Source organism: Balaenoptera physalus (genome assembly GCF_965194825.1).
Source record: "Balaenoptera physalus genome assembly, chromosome: 2".
NCBI lineage: Eukaryota > Metazoa > Chordata > Mammalia > Artiodactyla > Balaenopteridae > Balaenoptera > Balaenoptera physalus.
The window spans coordinates 78,672,473-78,685,386 of NC_138883.1; the positions used below are offsets into that span (position 1 = coordinate 78,672,473).

At 40.6% G+C, this 12,914-nt stretch overlaps 1 protein-coding gene across 3 annotated transcripts in view; it reads right to left on the bottom strand.

Annotated features, from left to right (window-relative positions):
- The window catches only part of SCG5 (secretogranin V), a 53,805-nt gene that overhangs the window by 15,072 nt on the left and 25,819 nt on the right, over positions 1-12,914 (bottom strand). The window lies entirely within an intron of this gene.

Here is a 12,914-nt window from a genome sequence, read left to right on the forward strand (position 1 = left end):
GCTCAGGGAAGAGAAAAGGATGCAACTGGCATCCAGGTAAAAGAACAGGCTGAATGACAACCAATTACCACAAAAAAGGGAGATGAAGAAAAAGGTCTTTGTCCTCCTGCCATTCTAGACCAACCACTTAAAACTGGGTGTATTTACTTCAATTTTCTTCTCTGCACATCTTTTTATATCTAAGTGTTTATTGGTTTTCCACTTACTATTAAAGCATGTGGCTGCATGGCCTCTATCCCCTTGATTATAAATGAATATGTAGTCTTCTATCCAGTGGCTCTACCACATTTTAATCATTCCCACTTTGTGGGATGTTTAGTGTTTCCCAATTTACTCTTGGGCATTTAATTTTTTCCATATTTTGGATTAGTTTTCCTCAGGAGAGACTCCCAGAAGTCAAATTACTGGGTCAAAGGCTATAAATATTTTATGGCTCTTTATATTGCCAAACTGTTTTCCAAAAAGGAGGTACCAATTAATAAAATATCATCAACAAAATCTGAGAATACCATTTTTATAACATCTTAACCAGCATTGGGTTCTACAAAAATAAAGTTTTATGTTGTCTTTGTTAATTTAAAATCTTTTAGAAGAATTACTGTTTTATTTTGAATGTCTTTGATTACTAGCTCAAATATTTTTCCATGTGTTTATTTACTAGCTTTAATTTCTTTTCTGTGAGTTGTCTGTTTATGCTCTTGGAATTTTAGTGTTTCTCTTATCAATTTGCATGAACATTTTACATAATAAAGATATCAGGCCTTTGGCCATTACATTTCCTGCAAACACTTCCCCATGTTGTCTGATTGAATTCTGGTTATTAAATTTGTAATATCGATAGTTTGCTAACATAAGTTTTTAATATTTATGCAGTCAGACTTGTTGTTGTTACCCTTCGCGATTTCTTCTCACCTTCTAAACTTACAAAACTATTGCCACTTCAAAAGTACTATCAACACTTAGATATTTCTTTCAGTTTTTCTATTTTTAAAATTAACCCTTTGGTACAGCCACTATGAAAACAGGGTGGAGGTTCCTCAAAAAATGAAAAATAGAACTACCATAGGATCCAGCAATTCCACTCCTGGGTATTTATCCAAAGAAACTGAAAACACTAATTCAAAAAGATATATGCAGCCCAATATTCATTGCAGCATTATTTACAATAGCCAAGATATGAAAGCAACCTAAGTGTCCATCAACAGATGAATGGATAAAGAAGATATATATATCTTTATATATATATAAATAAAGAAGATATCTATATATCTATATCTATCTATCTATCTATTGAGAGAGTCAGTGGAATATTACTCAGCCATAAAAAAGAATGAAATCTTGCCACTTATGACAACATGGATGGACCTGGAGGGTATTAAGCTAAGTGAAATACTGTATGTTTTCACTTATATATGGCATCTAAAAAACAAAACAAATGAACAAATATAACAAAACAGAAACAGATTTGCAGTTACAGAGAACAAACTAGTAGTTGCCAGAGAGGAATGGGGGTGGCAGGGGGTTGGGTGAAATAAATGAAGGAGATTAAGAGGCACAAGCTTGAGGTTATAAAATAAATAAGTCACAGGGATGTAACAGGCAGCACAGGGAAAATACACAATGATATTATAATAAATTTGTACATTACATAATCTATAAAAATATTGAATCACTGGGACTCTCCTGGTGGTCCAGTGGTAAAGAATCTGCCTTCCAATGCAGGGGATGTGGTTTCGATCCCTGGTCGGGGAACTAAGATCCCACATGCTGCAGGGCAACTAAGCCCACGTGCAAACTACAGAGCCCATGTGCTCTGGAGACTGCGCCACAACTAGAGAGAAACTCAAGCAGACCGCACGCTGTAATGAAAAAGATCCTACATGCCTCAACAAAGATTCCGTGTGCCGCAACTAAGACCCGACGCAGCCAAAAAAAAAAGGAAAATAAATAAATATTTTTAAAAAACATCGAATCACTATGTTGTGCACCTGAAACTAATATAATATTGCAAGTCAACTATACTTCAAAAAAAAGAAAAGAAAGAATTAACTCTGTAATCTATACGCTATGTGTTTTAGTGCATGTAAAATAATTAACCATTTTCCCATTTGTTAAGTGATTCTGTTCTTCCCCACATATTTCATTCCTTCAACAAAATATTTAGGTGCCCCACAGATACCAAAACCTGCTCTGAATACCAAGGCACAGCAGTGAATAAGAGCAACTTATGTTGTGTAACTTGCTTTACTTAAATATAATGCATGTCAACTTCCGGACTCTTCTCTTGTAGCCTTAATATCCTATAAGGTTCAGGAACCTTACTTTTCCAACCCTAGAGCAGCCATTTCAGGAATGAATTCCTATTTATTAACCCTATTGTGACACAGCTCCCTAGATGCACAATCACCCTGTACATAGACCTATACACAAAGGGCCAAATCAAAAGGTGCTTGCTTGATGTGCATGAAATTAGAACAAAATCAGGCTAAGGTAACCATACTTCCACCTTCATGAGAAGAATGGTCTTGCCAATAGTTTATATTACTTAAGTCTAGCTGGGTGAGGCTCTATTTTTCCCTGGATGAGCTGAGTCAAGGTGTTCCCTCTGACACTTGCTTTATATTTTTCTCTTTTTTGGTTGAACTAGCTCCCCTTTGGATCAACACAATTTTTCTTTGGAAATATTAATATATTCAGTAGGATCATGGCTAGCTCTTAGTGTCCTGGGAATCATATTGTCTCTTTGAAGTGACATTGCATCTTTTTGTCTTAATTTATTATGTTTGATTAACACTTATTCTTTTTTGTTTGTTTCTTTGTTTTTTTGACCTCACAGCGTGGCATGTGGGATCTTAGCTCCCCAACCAGGGATCGAACCTGTATCCCCTGCACTGGAAGTGCGGAGTCTTAACCACTGGACCACTGGGGAAGTCCTGACTAACACTTATTCTTAAAAGGATAATTGTACCTCCTTTAATTCCAAATTCCTCTATCTTCCAAATGTAGACACTGTAAAGTAACTGGGTTGTTTTGTTTACATTTATACAATATTTCACTGCTTTGTGAGCGAGCCTGCAAAATTTCTACACTTCAAGAAAAAGATATTATTTTTATAAATTTTCCCTGTGAGTATTTAAGATGTATTCTTATATAATCCATAAACATCTAAATATAGCCAAGGGCTTCCCTGGTGGCGCAGTAGTTAAGAATCCGCCTGCCGATGCAGGGGACACGGGTTCGAGCCCTGGTCTGGGAAGATCCCACATGCCAAGGAGCAACTAAACCCGTGCGCCACAACTACTGAGCCTGCGAGCCACAACTACTGAAGCCCGCACACCTAGAGCCTGTGCTCTTCAAGAGAGAAGCTACCGCAATGAGAAGCCTGCGCACCGCAACAAAGAGTAGCCCGCACTCGCTACAACTAGAGAAAGCCCGCGCACAGCAGTGAAGACCCAACACAGCCAAAAATAAATAAATACATAAAATAAATAAATTAAAAAATATATATAGCCAATTATTCAACATTCTTAATCATATTCTTTTATGTCCTTATTCATATTTTATCTCTTTATCATAATCTGATGGCTATGTGTTAAAATCTGTTACTACCAAAAAGTGTCTGTCAGTATCTTTTATTTCTCACCGTTTTTGCTTTAGCATTTTGATGCTATGCTAATTGGCATGTCCAAGAGTATAAATTCTTCATTTTAATTGTGTTATTAATTGGCAAAGTAAAAAATTAATTGACAAATCATATCTTTTTTTTTTAACATCTTTATTGGAGTATAATTGGTTTACAATGGTGTGTTAGTTTCTGCTTTATAACAAAGTGAATCAGCTATACATATACATATATCTCCATATCTCCTCCCTCTTGGGTCTCCCTCCCACCCTCCCTATCCCACCCCTCTAGGGGGTCACAAAGCACCAAGCTGATCTCCCTGTGCTATGTGGCTGCTTTCCACTAGCTATCTATTTTACATTTGGTAGTGTGTATATGTCCATGCCACTCTCTCACTTCATCCCAGCTTACCCTTCCCCCTCCCTGTGTCCTCAAGTCCATTCCCTATATCTGCGTGATTATTCCTGTCCTGCTCCTAGGTTCTTCATAACTTTTTTTTTTTTTTTTTTAGATTTCATACATATGTGTTAGCATATGGTATTTGTTTTTCTCTTTCTGACTTACTTCACTCTGTATGACATACTCTAGGTCCATCCCCCTCACTACAAATAACTCAATTTTGTTTCATTTTATGGCTGAGTAATATTCCATTGTATATATGTGCCACATCTTCTTTATCCATTCATCTGTCAACGGACACTTAGGTTGCTTCCACGTCCTGGTTATTGTAAATAGAGCTGCAATGAACATTGCGGTACACGACTCTTTTGGAATTATGGTTTTCTCAGGGTATATGCCCAGTAGTGGGATTGCTGGGTCGTATGGTAGTTCTATTTGTAGTTTTTTAAGGAACCTCCATACTGTTCTCCATAGTGGCTGTATCAATTTACATTCCCACCAACAGTGCAAGAGGGTTCCCTTTTCTCCACACCCTCTCCAGCATTTATTGTTTCTAGATTTTTTGATGATGGCCATTCTGACTGGTGTGAGGTGATACCTCATTGTAGTTTTGATTTGCATTTCTCTAATTAGTGATGTTGAGCATCCTTTCATGTGTTTGTTGGCAATCTGTATATCTTCTTTGGAGAAATGTCTATTTAGGTCTTCTGCCCATTTTTGGATTGGGTTGTTTGTTTTTTGGATATTGAGCTGCATGAGCTGCTTGTAAATTTTGGAGATTAATCCTTTGTCAGTTGCTTCATTTGCAAATATTTTCTCCTATTCTGAGGGTTGACTTTTCGTCTTGTTTATGGTTTCCTTTGCTGTGCAGAAGCTTTTAAGTTTCATTAGGTCCCATTTGTTTATTTGTGTTTTTATTTCCATTTCTCTAGGAGGTGGGTCAAAAAGATCTTGCTGTGATTTATGTCATAGAGTATTCTGCCTATGTTTTCCTCTAAGAGTTTTATAGTGTCTGGCCTTACATTTAGGTCTTTAATCCATTTTGAGTTTATTTTTGTGTATGGTGTTAGGGAGTGCTCTAATTTCATTCTTTTACATGTAGCTGTCCAGTTTTCCCAGCACCACTTATTGAAGAGGCTGTCTTTTCTCCATTGTATATTCTTGTCTCCTTTATCAAAAGTAAGGTGACCATATGTGCGTGGGTTTATCTCTGGGCTTTCTATCCTGTTCCATTGATGTATATTTCTGTTTTTGTGCCAGTACCGTACTGTCCTGATTACTGTAGCTCTGTAGTATAGTGAAGTCTGGGAGCCTGATTCCTCCAGCTCTGTGACAAATCATATCTTGATACATATTTCTTCTATTAGCTTTGCCACTCTCATTCTGTTGTTTTGTCTGGTGAATCTTTGATCATTCTTTTATATTTAACCTTTCTGTATCTCTCTGATGATTTTTCCAATTCATACTGAGGTGCCTGCCTTCAGAGACATTCTAGAAATTCACATTTATTAACTCACATTAACCCAAGACCTGCAAAAAGTTAGAGAGATAGATCAGTACACTTGGTATTGATATATTCGAAGTTGTGTACAATCTTGGCATTAGAGCCACCACTGTGCTTGCTATAGGGCATGCCTTCTGGTGTGTCAATACATGTCTCAACTTTTGAAAGCACCCTAGCCTTAAGTGCCAGGAATTATCCAACTTGGCTTCAGGGATAGCGCATGTCTTAATGCTCCATTAGTAATTAATGAAAGAAGCAAACACAGTTTCCTTTATGGAAGACCTGCCAAGGCTCTGTTTACCTCTGTGTACCAGTGCCATTAGAATGAATGGCACTCTTGTTAGGAAGCAACAGATGTTTAGCACCAGGCAGATACATTATAACACAGGCTCTTTTAAAACTATATTTAATGACATCAAATCAAGAAATACTGAGGAATTATGGGAGATAGATGGAAGTAAAAAAAAAAGCTATCCTTTGCTCTCCAAGAGCTTGAATTTTATAGACAAGTAACCACATATAGAAAATAATTAGAAAAAGATATAATTGAGTATACAATCAAATGCTAGTTATCTGGTTCAGTATAATGTTTAGATTATGCTGATCTATTGCACCTGAAACCAAGTCAACCAAACTGTTAGGATGCCATGGATGCTATTTGGTCCATTCGTCTCATACTCAACCAAACATATTTTAAAATCATTATTCAGTCAGCTTAAAAAAATATGTACTGAGTACATACTATGCATCAAGACGTGGACGAGAGGGTCAGTGATGAACCAGGTAAATATGGGCCCTGCTCTCACAGAGCTTACAGTCTGTAAGAGATACATAATGAAACACATATTTAATGATACAGATGAACTTATTTACAAAACAGAAATAGACTCACAGATGTAGAAAACAAACTTATAGTTACCAAAGGGGAAAGGGTGGTGGGGGGGGGGAGGGATAAATTAGGAGTTGGGGATTAACATATACACACTAATATATATAAAATAGGTTACTCTATAGCACAGGGAACGATACTTGATACTTTGTAATAACCTATAATGGAAAAGAATCTGAAAAAGAATATATATATATATATATATATATATATATATATATATATATATATATATATATATATAGGTATATAACTGAGTCACTTTGCTATACACTTGAAATTAACACAACATTGTAAATTAACTATAACTCAATAAAAAAAAAGAAGCACAGATTTAAGATTCAGAGTTGTGATGCACTTATAGTGTAACTGGGATACAATGAGATGTCACAGGTGTGTAGAGAAGAAACATCTAACCCAGCTCTAGGACGTGGAGGACTGCCTGCGGGAAGCAATGTACCAATGATTATGTGCAGCGCTGTAGAAGACACAAACGTAAAAGACACGATTCCTGCTCTCTACTTGGTTCTTCATTCCAGTTGGTTGTTTAGCACCAACACAATAAGCCAGTGGTACGTGATAAGATACATTCCCTGATATAATTCATTATGGCATAGACTATAAATGATGTAGAAATTCAGGAAATAGGGAACCTTCCAGGAAAAATTCCATGGAAGAGGTGACACTTGAGTTGAATCATGAAAGGCAGGAGCCATCCTTATAGGTGGCAAAGGAAAAACCACACGTGAGGGCACAGAGGTAGGTGTGAGCATGGGATATTTGAGCACCAGTGATGAGCACTGCTGGGGAAGGGAGAAGCTGGCTGGGAGAGGAGAAGGCCAAGCCAAGCCGAAAAGTATGAATTGATATAATAACAAATAGCAACCAAAGCTTTCTGGGCAGGAGAGTGATATAATAATTGGATGTTGTATAGAACATTAATTTATCAACAGTTTAAAGCCCCCTTTCCTACCTCGGGGTGCACATCAGTATCACTTGTGGAGTTTTTCAAAATTCCAATGCCCTCTACTCCAGATCCACTGTATCCAAGCATCTTTCTGAAGACCACTGTACATAGGTAGATTGGAAGGAAGTTAAGACCTAATAAAAGGCTATTGCTAAAACTCAGGGGAGAAGCAATAAGGATTGGGGCTGGGGTGGCCACAGCATGAGTAGAAATAAGAGAAATTTCAAAGAGCGCACAAGGGAGAGATGAGTCAAGAGTCCATGAGGGGCTTCCCTGGTGGCGCAGTGGTTGAGAGTATGCCTGCCAATGCAGGGGACACGGGTTCGAGCCCTGGTCTGGGAAGATCTCACATGCCATGGAGCAACTAGGCCCGTGAGCCACAACTACTGAGCCTGCGCGTCTGGAGCCTGTGCTCCACAACGAGAGGCTGCGATAGTGAGAGGCCCGCGCACCGCGATGAAGAGTGGTCCCCACTTGCCGCAACTAGAGAAAGCCCTCGCACAGAAACGAAGACCCAACACAGCCATAAATAAATAAATAATAAATAAATAAATAAATAAAGTCCATGAGGTTTCCAAAGTCTAGAGTCCCCTTGATTTGGGAAAATAATGCCATTGGCAAAGACAGGATCTTTCACGACAGCTTTTAAATTATTTCAGGCAATTAATTATTTCTATCCTGTGATGATGCTTTATTTGTTTCCGTCACAGCCACACATGTTTCTAGAATAGATAGAAAATATTTAATTCTTGCCAAATAAGTTATAAGCCCTTTTGCTTATATAAACCTTGCTTTATACAATAAAACTGGTACCACCCAGCTGTTTATTTTCAAATTCTAGATATCAAATCATTGGTAGGTTTTCTCTGCATTGTTATGGCAATAAAGTGCCAGTCAGTTGTGATGTTCAGAGGCAAGGGAGAGCAGGAAAGGGGAAGAAGGGAAAGAGACCTGGGTTGGTCTGACCTAGGCCAAGGCCCTTAAATCTCCTTCTTGGCCCGCACTGGAGCCCTCCCTAAAAATCTGCCAAGGCTTTTTCCACATCTTGGGGAATTTCTCCAACATCTCTCAGCTCTTTCCTGCACTCTCATTCCTGCTTTGTGCTGGGATTCTCCCTCCTCTGCGTGTCCTTTTAGTTTGGCAATTCTAATGGGTGGTTGATCTTGCTGGTTTCAGACAGCTATCTGGTCAGCCTCAGCTCCATGCTTTGCCACCTGTAGCCTTGGCCGGTCTCAACACGGCAGCTCCCAGCAAGACTACAGAGGACCACCAGCCGGGAACCAGCATCACCAATACTCACTTATCCAGAAAAAGGCACTCACTTTTCTGGTTAATTAAAAACTCCATTCAGTTTCAAATCCATTTTCCTGCCTTAGTGATTCTGAAGATCAGTTGTCATTATCTAGTAAATGAAAATATGAAAACTGAATACTATTTACTGACCCCTAAAATTTTACCCGGCTCTGGACAGTCATGGGTTTTTTTTTTGTTATAACAGTTGAATTTTTTAGTTAGGCAGTAAATCTCCTGTATCACACCTTATCTTGATGTCATCTAACTCTCCTAAATGTAGTGCCTAAAAAACAAAATCTGATAAGAACCTGCTGTATAAAAAAATAAATAAAATTCTAAAATTCAAAACAAAAACAAAAACAACAAAATCTGAGTGAACTGGGGTTTCCAATTATAGTAACATCTCACTTATCTCTTTACTGGAGAATGTGGTTTTCCACATAGTATCCAGATCACTGAAACATCCCCATTAACATCAATATTCTTTTATTTAACCACTTTAAGGGAAAATTTTCACCATGAATTTTAGGTAAATACTCTAAACAGCAGCTTTGGAATATGGCTTTACCTCTCCTTGGTAACTTGGGCCTAGTATTGGGAATATCCGTGACTATATAGTGTTGTAGCAGTGTGTTCTCAGAGCATGAAAATGTATACAGCAATACAACCGTATTAAGTGGTCCCAGCTGCTAGGGCTTTTAAAGTTCTTTGTCTCCTCCCTCTTTGTAAGCTATTAATCCCAAGTCATCCCCAGTGCTTTTCATAATAAAGCTCAGTGCATAAATAAATAAACTGAGAGTGGGTCAAGGCCCTGTAAGTCCTGTCTTCAAATTTGCTTTACCACACACATACGCATCACACGAGGATCTCGTCAAAATGCAGAGTCTGATCAAAAGATGGGGTGGACCTGCCTCTGCATTTCTCACGAGCCCCCAGGTGATGCTGATGATATTGTTCCGTTAACCACACTTTCAGCAGCAAGGGCTCCAAAACCAGAGGGCCAGACTTATTCGAATTATATGCAAAATAAGAGTCGATTAGCACTGAGAGAGACCTTGGAGTGACCATCCTGGTTCATGGAGTTTGTGACATGCAGCATGGCTGCTGAGAGGCTTTTGAAAAGTCACTTGAGGTTTCAGATAAGGGAGCTCTAGCTACAGCTGAAGTCCCTTTATTTAAGGTTGTATTTTAATTATAGAGGCACTCGCACACATGTCACAAGAAAAGGAGCCCACTGCACCCTTTCCCATTCAGATTAATTCTGTGGGGAATGGAAGTAAAGACCTGCTCATGAAGCATGAAGGTACGTTCTCACGGAATAAGCGATGTCCTCCGCGGGGCCCGTTGGGTCGCGCCATGATGCAAGAGCCCGGGACTGAGGGGGATGGTTTTGGTGGAAGTCAAGGTTGGTCCGAAAAGGAAAAAATGAACAGGGGCTGCACCACTCCCCCGCCTTTTTGTAACGCTATGATTTCAACACTTTCCAAGTCCTTTCATCTCCTTATTAAAACCATTTTAGTGAGGTCAGTAGGACGAGAGTTACTACTCATAACTGTGAGAAAGTGAGTCCTAGGAGATCGTTACTTGCCTAAAGCCGCTCAGCAAGTCAGTGCTATTGGGAGCCTGGGATCCCAGCGCTGTTTCCAGGCACCAGGAGAGCCCCCCCGGGGCCTCCTGCAGTCCATCCAGACCCTTTCCAGCCGTGTCCATCATCCAAAGATCAGCTCGTGCTCCCGAGCGATAGTTGGTAGGACGGCCTATCAGCATAAAAGGGGCCTCTCTCGTATTTTCTAGCTCACTCTGAGGCTCCACAGTGTCAGCGACCAGGGTGGGGTCGACGGCCCCCTCGAGCCAGACACCAGCGGGGTGACTCTAAGACAGGGCTCCAGCCGCGGGCCTCACCACCGTGGGTCCCGCGTGTCTGAGCGCCAGCCTCACGCCAGAAGGTTGAGATCGGCCGGGCACAGCCCCTGCCCTGCAGACTCGGCTTCACAATCCGGCAACACCCGGCCAGTCTCGCAGCCAGGAGTCTCACCCGCAGCCCCGCGCTGGGGCCGCCGGGGGAACCGTGCAGCGGGGCAGCCTGGTGCCAGGGAGCCGGTCCCCCACCTCCTAAAGAGGGAGTTCCGTGAGGAGAGGTTGGCAGGCAGCGGGCACACTCGCCTGAATACCAGCCATTCAGCTGAAGGGAACGGATCCAGCAGTTTTCACTTATGTTACCACAAACAGCAGATGCTAAAAATACACTGCGGTCTGGGCCTTCATTCCAACCGCGTGTCTCCATACATCATTTATAAAGCGATGTCCAGCTTTCCTTTTGTTCACGGTCTGGGAGACTGAAGCAGTCAGAGAGGGGATTCCAACTAATGCTGCCCTCTTTTGGTTTCTCCCTTGGAAGGGACAAAGGAGGGGGCAGCTGAGAAAGAGGAAAGAAAGCCGAAAGACAGCAAAGGCCCCCGGCCGGCGCTGAGGAGGAAAGAAAAGTGAGGCAGGCGGGGCCCCTGATACTGGTTTCCGAGGCCACAGGGCAGGTGGGGACGCTGTGATCACGCAGCCCCGGCTAGACATGAGGGGACAGAGGGGGCCTTAAGGAGGAAGGGCTGGCTGGCCCCAAAAGTTTGCGGGTTTTTTCCCACAACCTGTAAACACATACACTTTTGCAAAAAGTGCCGTCACTTCTCAGCTTGGAGGACAACAGGTGGGCCTTGGGGATGTGGTGGGTTCGGTTCCAGACCACCACAATCAAGCAAATATCACAATAAAGCCAGTCACACAAATGCGCGGGTTTCCCAGCACATATAAAAGTTATGTTCCCCCTATACTGTAGTCTATTAGGTGTGCAATAGCATCATGCCTAAAAAAAAATGTGCACACCTTCATTAAAAAATACCGTCTTGCTAAAAAGTGCTAACCGTCCTCCAAGCCTTCAGCAAGTTGTAGTAGTAACATCAAAGATCACTGATCACAGATCACCATAACAAATACAATAATAATGAAAAAGTTGGACTTATTGCGAGAATTACCAAAATGTGACACAGACACAAAGTGAGCCAATGCTGTTGGGAAAATGGTGCCGATAGACTTGCTCGTCACAGGGTTGCCACGGACCTTCAATTTGTCAAAAACGCAACATCTGTGCAGTGCAATAAAATGAGATATGCCTGTAACCTGTCACCTCCTGGACAGCCATGGGTTTCTCCTTAGCGCAGCATTCAGGCAAGTTTCAGTGCACACGACTGTCTGCACTGGAGCAAAGACAGAAGCAAGGAGAAAGGGCTAGAAAGAGACAAACAACTTAGCCCTTATTAACGGGGGAAAAAACACCTGAAAGAAACGGCCAACTTAAGGGGCAGATTTTTAAATTTTTGATGTCTGACATTTGTTTCTTCTTCCTTCAAGCCCAATAATTTAAGTGGGCTAAAAGGAAGAAATGAAAACAAGAGTAGTTTCTGCAGATTCACAGACATAGAGAACAGACTTGTAGTTGCCAAGGAGGAGGTGGGGTGGGGGAAGGAAGGATTGGGAGTTTGGGGTTAGCAGATGCAAACTATTAAATATAGGATGGATAAACAACAAGGTCCTACTGTCTAGCACAGGGAACTATATTCAATATCCTGTGATAAACCATAATGGAAAAGAATAGGAAAAAGAGTATATATGTATATGTATATGTATAACTGAATCACTCTGCTGTACAGCAGAAATTAACACAACATAGTAAATCAACTATACTTCAATAAAATTTTTTTTAAAAAAAGTAGTTTTCTGTACATGTCCATTCTCAAAACTAACTCTGTGCATTAAGGCCTTTTTTGCCTTGATTCCTGGTGAGAAATGAGAGTCCTAAAATTCAAACATAGTTAGGAAAAGCAACTAATTTTCATTTACTGAAGACCCACAGACAAGAGAGCACCTTTTATATAAAGAACCTTTATAGCCTCCCTTTGTTCAGGCCCTGGGTTCAAATCCACATGCTGTCACACATCTGATGATATCCCAAACCCTTTTTAACTTGGGCATAGCTTGCTACATGCATAGCTAAGTGCCTGGAATGTAGTAAGAACTCAATAAATGTTAACTGCTTTCATTATCCAATCAATGTTTCCTAACAGCACAATTAACAGAGCCCAAATTCACGATCCTACATATTTTTCATTCTGATGCCCACAGTTCTGTACTTGGGGCAGTGAGAAACAGGGGCTCGAAAACAGTTGAACTTTTTATTTACAGCAGCGCCTCC